The 16,472-nt window shown below is 38.1% G+C and overlaps 1 long non-coding RNA gene across 2 annotated transcripts in view; it reads left to right on the top strand.

Annotated features, from left to right (window-relative positions):
- Positions 1 to 16,472, top strand: part of LOC108309870 — a 170,036-nt gene that overhangs the window by 94,263 nt on the left and 59,301 nt on the right. The gene's annotated exons all lie outside the window — the stretch shown is intronic.

A 16,472-nucleotide genomic window follows, 5' to 3' on the forward strand; every position in this document is an offset into this window, starting at 1 on the left:
TTATAAAGTAGTGAGTTTGTATGGCTACTCATGGCTAGAGTTCCAAGGCAAAAGCTATTAGAACTTTGTGTGTGTGTGTGTGTGTGTGTGTGTGTACATGTACATATACATAAACACATCTATATATACATAATTTGCTTAAGTAAATGAGTGCTTGTAAATTAAATAAATAAGTTCAAATGCCCTTCAAGTTCACATGACTTAAGTAAATATTTAATAAGTAAACTGTTTTTAAAAGTATTGGTGCCGGGCGCGGTGGCTCAAGCCTGTAATCCCAGCACTTTGGGAGGCCGAGGCGGGTGGATCACGAGGTCAAGAGATCGAGACCATCCTGGTCAACACGGTGAAACCCCGTCTCTACTAAAATACAAAAAATTAGCTGGGCATGGTGGCGCATGCCTGTAATCCCAGCTACTCAGGAGGCTGAGGCAGGAGAATTGCCTGAACCCAGGAGGCGGAGGTTGCAGTGAGCCGAGATCGCGCCATTGCACTCCAGCCTGGGTAACAAGAGTGAAACTCCGTCTCAAAAAAAAAAAAAAAAAAAAAAGTATTGGTATAGAAATTTCTTCATAATTATCAGCATCCATTTTTGTCTGAGTTTATTGATTATATTTGCCTCTGCTAGAAATTTCAAGGTGTCAAGGTTTGGCACAAGGGTTATATAAGACTATAAATCCAGACAAAAACAAAATAATATTTCTTTGTGTGATTTTTGACAAATAAAACTAACATTGTTGATTCCAAAAAAAAGCAAAGAGCTAAATCTTCTGGGTTACTGGCAAAAATATCTATGTGTTTAATTTTAAGGTTCTAACTTAGGTGAATACCTGATATTCATAGGCTTTAAAAAAGGATAGTGGGGAAATAACTTTAAATGATGACTAGCTTTGTCTTCTATCTCAGTTCTAACAAGTAACCTAGATAAACTGCTAAAAACAAACAAATTGAGTAAATATGAATGAAATGAATGCTTATAGATAAACTTTTTGTGTAGTTTAGAGATCTCAAAATTACTTTGGATGCTTGTTACCTGTCTGAGTCACTTTCAATTGTGAAAGGCTAATAATATGGGGACACGTGTTTCTAAAAAATTGTAGATGGTTCCAACAATAAAATATTAGTATCTGACAGACAATTCAATATTTCTTGCTTGCTAGGTTTTTTCTAAAATTTAATATTGTTAAAGATAACAATTCTAGTTAATATATAATTCTGTATATAAAGCAAACCATGATAAGATGCAGTTTTCGATGACATAATAAATTATAATAAAGACATAAAGTTGTAGTTTTACTGAGAAAAATAATGATTGTATGTAATTTGGAGGCTACTTAAAAGTTATTTATGAGCCTGTAATCCTAGTACTTTGGGAGGCCAAGGCGAGCAAATAACTTAAGGCCAGGAGTTTGGGACCAGCCTGGCCAACGTGGTGAAACCCCATTCCTACTAAAAACACAAAAATTAGCTGGGTGTGGTGGCACACACCTACAATCTCAGCTACTCAGGAGGCTGAGGTGGGAGAATCCCTTGAACCTGGAAGCCAGAGGTTTCAGCGAGCTGAGATCATGCCACTGCACTCCAGCTTGGCTGACAAAGTGAGACTATGTCTCAAAAAAATCTAAAAAAGGTTATGTATGAAAGAAGGTAGAAAGGAACCAGTGAGGAGGAGAGAGTTGTGAAGAAAGTTATTAATATAAAGATGTATTTTTGGTAGGGAAGATTATAATGAAAAGAAAATTTAAATTCTGTATGTGATTAAGTTGGTGATAATTAAAAGTGAATTATTTATAATAGCCTTTCTAAGATTGATATCTAACATGGTTTAGATCTTTGTTGCCACACAAATCTCCTGTCAAATTGTAATCCCCAATGTTAGAGGTCAGGCCTGGTGGGGGGTGATTCGATTATACAGGTATTTTTCATGAATGGTTAAGTGCCATCCTCTTGGTAATGTCCTTATGATAGTGAATGAGTTATTGCAAGATCTCGTTTATAAAAGTGTTGTAGCACCTCTCCCCTCTCTCTCTGGCTCACTCCCTGCTCATTTTCTGCCATGATTGTAAATTCTCTGAGGTCTCCTCAGAAGCTGAGCAGATGCCAGTATCATGCTTCTTGTACAGCCTGCCAAACTGTGAGCCAATCAAACCTCTTTTCTTTCTTTCTTTCTTTTTTTTTTTTAATAAATTACACAGTCTCAGGTATTTCTTTATAACAATGAGAGGACAGACTAATATAGTCTCCTATGTTAAAGTTTTTGCTTTTTTGAAATCTTCGAGCTATCACTTTTTGCTAATTGAACTTTACAGTGACTTGTAATCCTATTTTGTGATATCAGATTTTTAAACCTTTGATATTTGACAAACTTTCCAAAATCAAATTCTAAATTCAATCTTATGACCTCAAACTAACTTTTTAGAGCTCCAAGGGGGATGTATTGAGTCAATTAGGCCTATCATAATAGAGGAAGCACTGTGAAATATAAAGTTTTATTTAACTTTCTTTGGGTTACATATTTATATAAATGTGTCATTAGTATGTATTCCAAAATTATCTGAGATTCCTATAATTCTGACATGTCTTAGTAAATGTTATCAGTAATAATAATTATGTTAAATTTTGTATGCCACAGAAGTAATTAAATTTCCTTGTCAGTTGTACTTTTAACCATGACTGTTATAAGACTTTCATCATTCACAATCATTGTTTTACTTTAATTCTCCTCAAAAAGTAGTTTATTATCAGCTACAGTTCAAAACATGCTTCTTTAGGGAGTTCACAAAAAGGACTTGGTTGAGTGTTCTTGAATACAGATATTTGATAACTTTGGAGATTGTGCAATTGGACTAGAAATAAAATTCTATACTCTTAACTAAAAAGCTGATGTATTCATTATATGTGTAACCAAAAACCACCTGTCCCCTAAAAACTAGTGAAATAAAAAATAAGTAAATGAACTAAATAAAGTTAAAAAGAGAGAATAAAATTTTAAATAACCTCACTAATCTACCTCTCATGATAAAGCCTGCCACTGGTTGAGAAAGTATCATAATCTACAAAGTAGAGGGTAGTGTAACTGAGCACCAAATGCAAAATCCCCAAATACCAACTTCACTAGGAGAATGCAGGCTTCTGAAAGAATTCCCAGCAAGATACAATAAATATATTAAGATAAGAGCAACAAGAAAAGGCTGATATTTTCATTTTTCTGACTTGGATTCATTAAATTGCTACTACCATTTTCCTGAGGTCCTGCAAGCTGAATCTAATACCTTATGATACAGGTAAAAACTAAAGATGCTTTTAAGTCTTGCATCTGGGAACCTCAGTTGAATACCCTCTAGACTCTAAGAAAACTGGTTTATAGATTGTTACCAACAATAACCTTTGTTGTTCTCCTGTTTGAAAACCCATCTGCAAAGCCATCTCCTAAAACAAGATGCAGCTGTTTAATGGGACTCAGCTATTCCCAGACTGGTTATATTTAAATGTTAAGTCTCCACTCCAAGGTAAACATAGATTATATGATACATCCATGTTTGTTCAATATGCATGTGTCAGAACCATGTTCATGAATAATCATAGATTTTCCTGTAACCTGTTAAATATGTTTGTTTAGCTAACCTGTTATATCCCCACAGGAACCCCAGATACAACTGACAATGGAGAACAAACTTACTGAATTCCTTATTGATAAGGGAGGGACACATGTTTTGTAGTTTATACCCATCTATCCTATGATTCAAAGACTATGGTGGTTATGGGGTGTCAGGGGAAGCTATTACTTACCCCTTAGTGCAATCCTTAGACTATCATCTTAGAGACCAGAACTGACGGGAAAAACTAGAAAGATGAACTATGCTCTCAAAAGAAGCATTGCCAAAATATATCAAGAATGGAATTTGATTTGGGATAAGTCACTGCTGGTTGCCCTGTTGTGGATTAAAGTGGCTCTCTGAAGTAGGCTCAAATTGAGTCCCTTTGAAATTATTATATGGTAGGCTCTTCCAGGTGTCTGCTCCAGTGGGACAGCCAACTGATGCTTTAAGAGATTTAGCAACTGCCAAGTATGTTAAGACCGGGCACTATACTAACTTCTGTTCATGAGTTTGCTTCTAGCAGGACCACTCATCCCGTAGATGTAGCCCTAGATCATTTTCAACTGGGAGACTATGTCCTCCTAAAGACTGAAAAAATAAGGACTTGAACACTGACTTGCTGCCAAGTTGACAGGACCATTCAAAGTGCTGTCAAATATTCACTCATCAGTTAAACTTGCTGGACTAAAGCCATAGATGTGTCATATTTAGGTCAGGGCAGCACAATCAGAAGAAACCAGGAAATCAAGGGGCTTGAGAGCCCTCGAAGAATCCAAAACTACTCTTTCACAAAAAAGATAAGTGAAATGAAAATGTACATCCTATGTCCTTTGGAGATTTTCATTTTCCTGGAAACACAACTCTTTAGTTAGGATCTCTCAATCTATTGCCTCTTCTCCTAAACTATCCCACTGCCAGATTTGTCATTCTAAACCTTCTGACAGTTGTTCCTGTATATAATTTTACTTAGTTGGTGCAAAAGTAGTTGTGGTTTGAGACCATGAATTTTAAATCATTATAACTAGGCTCAAACACATCTTTATTAATCAGAATAGGAACCCTTACAATCAACACATTTTTGCCAACAAGTCATAAGTTTGTTTATTCCTGTAGTTTAAAAATCCATGCTTAGGGATTAGATGAACTCTTGGAAAGCATTTTCTGCACTGTTTTCCCTGCAATAAATTGTGAAGATGCTTGAAGAAGTGGTAGTCAGTTGACAAGAGTCAGGTGAATATGGGGGATGAGGCAAAACTTCGCAGCCCAATTCGTTCAACTTTTGAAGTGCTGTTCATGTGACCTGTGGTCGGGAATCGTCATGGAGAAAAATTGGGCCCTTTCTGTTGACCAATGCCAGCTGCAATGCCAGTTGCAGTTTTTGGTGCATATCATTAATTTGTTGAGCATACTTCTCAGATGTAATGGTTTTGCTGGGATTCAGAAATCTGTAGTGGATCAGACCAGCAGCAAACCACTAGTGACCATGACCATTTTTTGGTGCAAGTTTGGCTTTGGGAAGTGCTTTGGACCTTCTTCTTGGTCCAACCACTGTTCATCACCGGATGTTGTATAAAATCCACTTCTTATTGCACATCACAATCCGATTGAGAAATGGTTCATTGTTGTTTCTTGGAATAAGAGAAGATGACACTTAAAAACATTTTTTAAAAAAAATTTCACTCAGCTCACGAGGCACCCACTTATTGAACTTTTTCAAATTTATAATTTGCTTCAAATGCCAAATGACCATAGAATGGTCAACGTTGAGGTCGTTGGCAACTTTCCAAAGTGTAATTGTAAGAGGATCAGCTTTGATGATTGGTCAGTTTCTGATGGCTGACCACTATCCTTCTCATCTTCAAGGTTCTCATCTCCTTTGCAAAGTAGATGAATCACCACTACATTCTACATTTGTTAGCAGTTCCTGGGCCAAATGTGTTGTTGATGTTGAGAGTTGTCTCTGCTGCTTTATGACCCATTTTGAACTCGAATAAGAAAACTGCTCAAATTTGCTTTTTCTCTAACTTCATTTCTATCATCTAAAATAAATATAAAACAAATAGCAAGTAATAAGTCATTAGCAAAAAAAAAAAGCAAGAAATGTGCATTAAAATGATGTATAACATAACCACATTTATTTAAAAATGTATTCCAATGTCACACATTGGAATGTCACAAATCTGAACAATGCAAAAACCACAATTACTCTTACACCAACCTGAAACCTATTTCTCTAGTCACCTATAGGGTCTGATTAATAACTTCATACCCAGAGGTCCATGCTTCTTTCTTACTCAGCACTGCATTACATACTATGTGCAAAGAAATAATAAGTACCCACAAGCCTACAAATGTAATTTCTACCAAATAACTTCCCTAGTTAAATCACCTGTTGCATCTACGTTAATTTCTCCTCTAAAATAGAGACCCATATTAATAAAATTATACAACAGGTTACCTGACTTCAACAAACCTTAGAACACCAAAGCAGACTTAATCTGGGCGCTTTCCGGGACTGATTTACAGACCTATTATCTGGGATTCCTAGTAGAATTCAGTTAATCCTGGAAAGCATTCTTAAATCGGACCTTAATATTCTTCTTTTGGTCATGGCTGCCTACATACTAGTAAAATTTGTTATGTATTGTGTAACCAAAGTTTGCTTGAGTTTGACTAAAACTTTCAAAGCAAGAAATGAGATGCTCATGATTGTTGTTCCTAAAAGAAGCGCTAAAAATATTACCCATTTTTAGACTGCATTCTAGCCCGGGCAATAAAGCAACACCCCTGTTCTCTCTCTCTCTTCAAAAAAAAAAAAAAAAGGAATATTTCCTTAGGCAGGTCAAATGATTTTAGTCTACAGTTGCCCCTCATCAACCTTGTCCAGCAAGAAATAGGCAGATGTGAGACAAAATACCTTTGTCACCAATCCAACAAGATTGTGGAATGATATTTGACAGTGAGAAATTGTGGTAGTGTAAAGGATGTCTAGCATGACTAGTTCCATTTTGCTCCTAACCCAACCAGTACCCCCATCACCCTGCACAATCATATAATGTAGGTTAACTGCTTTTGATTATTTCTGCACATAGGCCAAACTAATTTTTGGGTGGAATTTACAGTTTACCTTTAAAGCAAGGATAATAGTCCCTTCCCAAAACTAACCCCTGAGGAGATAAGGATGGTGTACACAGAAGTAACCATGTTATGTTACAGATTTATAGGAGCATTGTGACCTGACCAAGGACAAAACAATTTCACAACCCTCCCTGAGACCCTTGCTGCCACCCAGATGTCCATGATCATTGATCACCTCTTGATCGCAACCTCCTCCCTCTTCACCTTCCCCTAACATAAGGGGGACCTAAAATTCTCCTAACTAAAGATGGTTCTTTAGGACATTAGTACACTATATTCTTGGTTTACTGCCTGTCCAAAATAAAGTCACCTTCCTTGCCCCAACACCTTGTCTCCCGACTTATTGGTTGTTTTGCAGCAAGTAGTATAAGCTTGGACTTCTTTACAGTTCAGCAATATATATGAATAATTACAGAAATTATATATATGTATACATACATATATATGGGGAGAGGGAATATGTGTAAATGTGGGTGAACCTAGGTAAAAGCTACATGAATGTCAATTGTAATAATCTTACAAATTTTTGGTAGGTCTGATTCTCTTTCAGAATAAAAATGTATAATTTAAAAAAAATGTTGACAGTTCTCTTATGAGAGGTGTTCATGCAGAGACTGGATGAATTTCTGAGTAATAGGGATTTTTGCTTGGTTTAAAAATGGGACTATATGATTTCACTTTGACACTTAGTATGATGCTTATTTATTTATTTATTTATTTATTTTTTGAGACAGAGTTTTGCTCTTGTTGCTCAGGCTGGAGTGCAATGGTGTGATCTTGGCTCACCACAACATCCACCTCCCAGGTTCAAGCAATTCTCCTGCCTTGGCCTCCCGAGTAGCTGGGATTACGGGCATATGCCACCATGCCCGGCTAATTTTGTATTTTTAGTAGAGACAGGGTTTCTCCATGTTGGTCAGGCTGGTCTCCAACTCCCGACCACAGGTGATCCACTCACCTCAGCCTCCCGAAGTTCTGGGATTATAGGCATGAGCCACCACGCCCCGCAGATTATTAATTTTATGTGTCAAGTTGGCTAGGCCACACTACCCAGATATTTGGTTAAACAGCAGTCTGAATGTTTTTGTGAACGTGATTTTTTTACATGAGATTACCATTTAAATCAGTACACTTTGAATAAAGCAGGTTATGCTCCACAATGTGGTTGAGGTTCATTCAATCCATTGAAGGCCTTAGGAGAAAACACAGAAGTCCCAGAGGAAGAGAGACTTCTGCCTCCTGACTGTCTTCAGACTGAAACTGCAACATCACCTCATCCCTGGGTCTCAAGTCCGCCAGCCTATCCTGCAGATTTTAGACTTGTCAACCTCCGTAATCACGTGAGGCAATTACTTAAAATAAATCGATGGTTTCTGTTTCTCTGGCGAACTTTGACTAATAAACTTAGATTCTATTTCCAACTGCCTCCTTGCAACTCCAAATATTCTTCTCAATTTCTTCATCTTCCCAGAAGCCTCTTACCCTCTCTCCCACTCCTCGTGTTCAGGGCCTGACATGTAATAGAAGCTCCTCCCTACTACCAACTATGTAATGCTAGGCTAACTGAGAGGCAGCTCTCAGTTAGAGCTGTTTTTTAGAAGGTGCAGTCTAAAAACCAAGATATTATTTGTTATTCTTATTATTAAAGTTTTGGAATTACCAGGATTGCTATATAAAACATGTCAGAATCATTGCTAGCCTGGAGCCTAACCTCTGAATGATCCATGTCTAATCACAGGGTATTAGTTCTTCAATGTCACCTGACTCCACTGCTGTGATATATGCCTTCATTAAGGTTAAGGAGAAAGAATTTAAATATCAGGGTTGAGCATCTGAGCAATTATGTCATTTCTGTTGATCACCTAATGAAAATTTATGGCATTTAACAGTGAAGAAATCAGTTTACATAAGGGTGTTAGCTTATACCACTGTGCCATTTCCTGGAAAGCCTTCACCGTATTTACTATAACAGTGCATTTTTAAGGGTCTTCCAATTGCAGAAAACACACTATGGCTGAAGAAAGGTTGGGCAGTTTAGTTCTGCCATTTTGTTACAAAGTGATGTAAATAAAACTTAGACATTGGTCAGCGTGATGAGAACCCAGGGAGCTGAAAGGTAGAGTCTGGTTTTCTGCAGATGTCCTGTTTTAGAGCAATCATAAAAAGTCCAAATAAGGAGGATAAATATGAGGACAGAAACAGTCACAGAGCAATAAACTAACACCTTTAAAAAAAGTAAAGAAGTATATTACATAGTTGAAAATTGTGAGAACTGTGTCACCTACAGAATCTAATTTATAGTCATCAGAGGAAATAAAAGTGTTCCCAAGAAGCCACAGCAACTGTTCCTGGCAGGCTATTGTGGACGTTGCTCCAGGCAACTGTGACCCTGCCATAATTTCAGAAGTTAGACATTACTTGCTAAACAAGAAACTTCCAATTTCTTTTTAAATTAATCATGAGGATGGGAAGGGGAAAAGTTTCACTTCTCTCGATTTTGCAGAGTCCTTTGAGCTCCAAAGCACACAGAGGGCCGCAGGCATACCTTCTTTTCAGAAAGACCCTCTCTGACCTTATCTAAAGCAGCACATTCACCCCATGGCTTTCCAACCCCTCACTCTGCTGTCTCCACAGAGCCTATTCCTGCCTGAGGACGGCAGGCTGGCAGCTGGTAAGGCCTATGACCTGAAGCCAGCAGCCTGCATGTACACTCTGCCTCTGTGACTTGACAGCTGGGGGGCAGGGTAGAGAGGAGGAAGACTTTGGATAAGGTACTTAATTTTTCTGTTCCTCAGTTTCTTCTTCTGAAAAAAAAAAAAAAAAAGGAATGTTAATAATGCCTACCTCATAAGATTTTGAGAATTATATGAGTTACTATTGAAAGCCCTGGAAGCACTGTCTGGCAAATAGTCATATTCTGTGAAATAAAACAGGTGAGCAAAATGTGTTCATTTTTCATGGTCTGCCCTGTTGGAAGATGAGCTCCACAAGAGAAGGGCCTTATCTTACACTCTATTGTATCGTCAGTGCTTATGGCAGTGCCTGACACACAGTGGGTCTCAGTAAATGCCTGCAGAAAGTAAGCCTGGGAGGACTTTCAGCTTCTTCTATGCTGTTTTCCCTGGTTTCTCTCCTTTCTTACTCAAATGACCTCATTTAGGTGATCTGGCTTATCTGTTTAGTTAGAAACTCATTGAAATATTTTATACTAACAAATTCTCTAAGAATGTAATCTTGTTAATCCATTAATTCATTTATTAATATCATATAGTTGAAGGCTTATAATGTCTCCTGACTCAAATATATGGCCCAGAAACAGTACTCAGCATGTATTTCAACTATAAGACAATGGGATGTCATTTAAATAACCTCTCTAGGCTAAGCCATTGGGTACACAGACCAGTGGGGAAAAGGGATAAGTTAGGAATAGTCAGGGTTGAGACCAGGATCGAACTTGGCTATTGCACGTGCATGGGAGGGGTGGCCTGCCTTCCAAACCATACAATAAAAGGCATCCAACCAAGCCGGCAGCTTTATCCAGGGTCTTCTCTGGTGAACAGAATGCCACAGACCACCCTGCAGACAGGGCAATCATTGGGTCTGGTCCTAGCTAAATGGAGGGGCAAGAGGACCCATTTGAATTGAAGCAAGTCCTTAGCAACTGAGCTGACTCAGGGTTCAACTCCAAGGAAGCTGGAAGTTGAAGTAGTCTGGACCTGACTAAGAATTCACACCTTCTCCAGCCCCGGACACATAGGATGTATTTTAGAACAGAGCCCAGTGCCAGCAGGAAAATGGAGAACTAATCAGTGACCAGTGTGCAGTTGCTGAGGGGACAAAGCCAGCCATATTGTGGTCTCCATGAAACCCTTGGTTTTGGTCTTTCCTCATTAAGGGAGCTGGACTCTCATGTGCATTTGAAAACCAACATCCCTCAGTTCTTGAAAATGTTGCTTGTTACTTCTTTGGTAATTACCTCCTTTCCATTTTCTCTCAGAAATTCTTAATTAAATCTATCTCCTACTTTGATCCTCTAATTTTCTTATTATTTCTTTTTCTGTTTTCCTGTTAGAAGTCTGTAGGGGCTTTTGTTGTTTTTCTTCCTGGTCTATTTTCTTAAATTCATCTCCTATTGATTTCAGCTTTCAAATGTTAACTTCCAAGAGCCTACCAGTTCTTGTTTCATGGATATAGTGTATTCTCTTGTCTTCCTCTGAGGAGTTTGATTATAAAGTGTTTGGGGCAGTTACTTTTCTTGTCTGTATAGTTGCCGAATCCTTTGAGTTCCTCTTTAGTTTTTACTTTTTTGTCACTGCCTTGCATGTTGAAGACTTCCTTGACATCTGCTCCTCCTTGTCAGTTCTCACTCATCAGAGTGAGGCCCTTGTGTGTGGAGAGAAGCTCTGTGTTCAAGGCTAGTCCTTGTTTCCCGGTTAGCTGCACTGTAGGATTGTGGATAGAGATGGCCATTTTGTTTAATGACCTTCAAATACTGGCATCTGTGGATCTGTTCTCCTGCTCAATCTGTTTATCCAGAGAACATCTTCTACTCTCCTACCTGAAGAGCATAAGGCTGGTCATCAGAGAATGGAGGTTGAGTCGGGCAGGGGCTCATTATTTGGTGTGTAGACTTTCACTGAATTCCCCGCTCCCATCCTCTTGTGTCACCTCCTCCACTTCTCCCAGCTGGTGTTCCTGAATCTGTCCCTTCTTTGGGAATTTCAGAAAGTTAATCAAGTCTTTCAAGCAAATTCTAAAGATCACAACGAATAGCTTACTCAGTGAGATTATTTTTACAGGGTTGCAAATCAGAACTTAAAGATATTTTTCAGGCTTTGCCTTTTAAGGACAATGGTTAAAAAGGGCTAAAAAAAAATCATAAAGAGCTTAGTAATAGAGCCTGATTGTGCAGGCTAGCATACTCACATGCATGCTCCCCAGCACTTTAGGGTGTAGGACCAGGCATGGGGTTGGAATGGAGGGGCAGCCCAGGGGCAGCCCAGTGACTTCTACGTGTGCTCTTGTTTTGAGTTCATAGGAAGAGACTATTGGGTAAGTCACTTTACCTTCGCTGGTAAAATTAAATTAGAGAATTAGAGTGTGGGATCTTTAGGCGCCTTTCAGCTCAAAGATCATCTATTCTATTCCACAATAATAAACTCATCTTATTTTTATCCCTGTGGATAGCTAGGATAAATCATATAGAAACATCATAAATTCAACTTCAGGATATTAAGGTGATATGACATGAATGTCACAAATAACAGTAACATCTCCCACATCTTGTGGTTTGAAGGGACAAATGAAGAAGCAGTGTTACCTGTGCTTTACACTTGTAGTTATTTAAGCTTTTCTTTCAGGCATGAAAAGACAAAGGCTGTAAAATGATTTCTTTTAAGGCTTGTTAACATTGGAATTTTATATTTCAAAACCTGCATTATATAATTTTATATTTCAAAACCTGCATTATATATTTAGAAAATAAGAGTGAAACAGGTCAGTGTGGGTGGCTGGGGATGAATTTGAATGAGTAATATAAATATCACTTCTGAAGGGCAGCTGCAGGAAGCATGTTGATACGGTCGTGCTGGGGTCTACGAGCAGACACACATTTACACACCCGGACACAGTCATGCGCGACCTTGGCATATGCCCTTTAAAATATCTGGAAAGGCTTTCAACACTGCCTTTGTATACAGTGAAGTGTCCTAATAATAAGTCTTACTGAGACCTATTTCAGCAAAAGATGAAAAAAATAAAGAGAAGGTATTATTTCTCTGAAAAACCTGTGTCCTTTCATAAGCTTAGATCCTTTCCCTCATACCTCTTTGGGATAAGAGTTTTCTCAATTAGAAATTCTTTTATCTGCAATTTGTAGGGGAATGGCTCCCTGGCACCCTTGCAGATCTCCACACAGGCAAGTGAGGCTCAGCTGCAGCCTGACTTGCCTTGGTGAATGAACACCTTGTCACCCTCTCAGGAATTTGGCATGAGTGGCAGTTCTGTGAGGTGCTGTCAAGGCTGTTCCCCATTCACCTCACTATCTTGTGGGAGGTTGCCACAAGGCCATTTTCCGTCTGTTTTCCTGGTTCTGGTGAGGCATGGGGCTTTCCATCTGTCCCTCTTCTTCGGGAACTGTTGCAGACTATTGAAGTGCTTGGCTGGAGCCTAGAGTTGTTGACTTCTCAGCCACAAGGTGAGGAGTGACCCACTGTTGGTGTTCCCCATCATCTGCCCCTTTGGCTTGGTGTCATCCTGTGGAACAATGGCTGCAGGTAGCTGGTACAATGCTGATCTTTTATGCTGTCTGTATGAGTTATAGATTGGCTAAGTCCATTTTGGTTTGTTGTCTCCTTACCAGTTGAATCTTTAGAAATATGGCCAGCAAAGCTAGTGGCCATTCCCATGCTACTGCTAAGTGACCTGCCTGACTGGTTGGTAGAAAGCTCGATCGGCTTAAAAAAGAAGGAATGTTTCCTTTATCCACATACCAAGAAGTCAGGACACAGGCAACTGTTAAATCAGCAACATGATGTCAGGGCTGATCCACTGCAAAAATTCCTCAGTCATCTTGGTCCTAAGATGGCTGTTCTGGTTCTGGACATCACATCACGTCTGCATTTAAGGCGAGATGAAGCAGTGGAAGCAGGAATCATTATCTGTCTGCTTTATTATGAAAGCAAAAGCTCTCTCAGAAATGCTCCAGCAGACTTCACCTTGTGCACTATTGGCCATAACAGGATCATAATACCCTGAGCTTCAAAGAAAACCAGTTTCTGAAAAAGACGAGCTAGATCAGCATGATTGGTTTACACTAGACTAGACTCGTCAGAGTATATGCTTGGGCTGGTCTCCTTACCTTTCTGAACCAAACTTGAGTTTCATTGGTGAGACACAAGGAACGTGTAAGTTGGATAGGCAACAAGTTGTATGTGCCATTTGAACCAGTGTTCCCAGTCCTAGCCTCTTACGCCAGCTCAGTAGGAAAGGCCCATTAGTCACTGACTCTATTATCTCTTCTTGCTTGCACATCAACTATATCTCATATTTGAACTGACCAATAAATAACTGGTACATTGCAAAAACAATTTCCAGTTCTTCAGTAACTGTAAGTCTAATCCAAAAGAAATTGATAATTGTCACGATCAAGGACTATATATGCACCAGCCCCTGAACTACTTTCTTTTCTTACCAGACTACATCAAAGTTCAGAAGTGAATGACATTAGGTGAACGTTGAAAGTCTGATGCCACCATAAGCTTACTTATCTTTGCAGTATTCCAAAAAAAATAAATTTCTTTCAGGTAAGAGTACAACTATGGCCCCTCTTATTTAAGTAAGAAATAATTGGGATTATTGTCTGTATTTGGCAAATTGATACAAGAAAACGCCAACCTGTTTCGTCTGGAGGGTAGAAAGTTATTCAAATGCTAAGATAGAAACTAATCCCTCAGGAGCTAGGCTATGAGAACTTAGCCTATCTTTTCCTTCTGTCCCACCTGTCTAACTCCTAAATATCCCTCAAGATGCTGCTTAAAAATAACTTTCTTTTTTTATGTCTTTATTTTAATGCTTACCACTGGCATACTGAAATTATTTACTTAGACATTTGTCTCACCACTACATTAGGAAAATTTCCAGGGAAACAGTTCTGTTAGCACAAAGTAGAATGCACAGTAGTAAGTTCTTAACATATTTTTGTTGAATAAAATCTATTTATATCTTTCTTGATGGCTGTCAAAAATATATTTAAACCATGAATAATTAACATAATTAAGTTCTAGATCTTAATTGAGGCACATCAAAATAAAAAGTGCATTTATGGGCCAAAAAAAAAAAAGACATAAGTAGAAAGCAAATTCAAAACAAGAAAAATATCTGCAACTCCTATCACATAAATATGATTTATTTCCTTCATATGTAAACTCTTAGAAATTGAGATGAAAAAGATCAATCAGCCAAAAGATAAATGAGCAAGGACATGAACAGACAGTTCACATAAAAATGACCCTTAGTAAGAAGACACTCAACCTTACCCATACTTTCAAAAATGCAAATGAAAACAATACTGAGAAGCCATTCTCATTTATCATGTTGGCAAAATTCCAAAAATTCAATAATATACTCTATTAATGAGACTGTGGGAAAACAGGCACTCTCAACATTTCTGGAGGAATGCAAGTGGTACAGCTCCTAGAGGGGACCATGTGGCAATTTCCACACAATATTACAAATGCTTTCACCCTTTAACTCAATTAACCTATGATAGAGAATTTATGCTACAGAAATCTGGGCACGGTTACAAAATGGCATGCACAAGTCATGTGTTGTGGTATTGTTTGTAATAGCATCAGAAACAAAATTTCCATAAAGAGAGGACTGGTTAAATAAGGTGCAGTATGTCCTCAAAATGGAATAATAGGTGAGGTAAAAGTATGAGGACACCATCTCTGTTATATTGTGGGAGGGTATCAGGATAGATGGCTCAGAAGAAAAGTTCAGAATAGTGAGCACATTATGATGCCCATAGTGTCATAAAGAAGAGGAAAAAATATATATACTTGTTTTGGTTTGCAACTGCATAAAGGTATACTGTGGAAAAGTATACTGTGGGGATGGGGGCCAACCAGGTGGATAGAATAGAAGCAAAACTCAATGTATACCATTTTTATTTTAAAAGTCTGTGAATTAAAAATAACAATAATAAACCTGTGAATTATTACTTATCAAAAATAAAAAAAGTTAAATCCTACACTTTACATATGGTATTTAGAGCCAAACTGCATGTTTATATTTCTGCCTCACTTATTACATCAGTGAATTTTGGCAAATTTCTGAACCCCTCCCTGTCTTGAAGGAATTTGATGAGTTAATAAATACAAAGGAATTATTATATTTATTAAATAATAATTTAAAACTTATTAAAGCCTTATTAAATTAAAAAACTTATTAAAGCCTGAAACACAGTAAGTTCTACATGACTGTAGTCTGTTATTAATACTGCATTTAACAACAATTTTGAATAACTCTTTAGCCCTTTAGTGATAAGATTTCCTGAATCCTTCTGATATTCCTAACGTCCTCCTTACCCCTTCCCGAAAGGTGGTAAAATGAATGCCAAGAGTAATATCAAACAGCACTGAGCCAGGGCCAGGTACAAATACAGGAGCCAACACATGGGCATTGCCACATCATTCCACATCATGCTTATGGAAATCCTAAGACACAAGGTCATTGATTTCTATTTCTTTTTAGCAAACCAAAAAGAGAATATAATAAATTGGATCATGAGGCGTTATGAATGCACAAAGTGTTGCAAGATGTGCAAGACAGCTATAAAACACAGCCCCTGAAAGTATCTGCTGCAATTCTTGATGAAATCAATGGATGACATCTTCCCTTGACACCCAGAAAATGAGAGTCACTGTCAGGTTGGGAGTTTCTAGAGAGAAACTCTAAATAAATATGTGGCAACAGGTTCCATAGCATTACTCGTATTTACAGTTTTGAACACACCCACCCTATGGTTGCTTATTTGAAAAAATAAAGACTCACTGATGCAGATATGATATAATCAGCAAGGCACTGTCAGTAAATTTGCCAGCTGCCTTTGGATGGCTTATGTTGCCTGTTTCTGTGGAAAATGAATTTGTGCATGACATTTTGATGTTTGGATTATTGGATAACGCCAATTCAAAACAACACAAAGAAACAGCTTAGATATTTTTCCTTCTAATC

Source organism: Cebus imitator, unplaced genomic scaffold (assembly GCF_001604975.1).
Source record: "Cebus imitator isolate Cc_AM_T3 unplaced genomic scaffold, Cebus_imitator-1.0 Scaffold98, whole genome shotgun sequence".
Lineage (NCBI taxonomy): Eukaryota > Metazoa > Chordata > Mammalia > Primates > Cebidae > Cebus > Cebus imitator.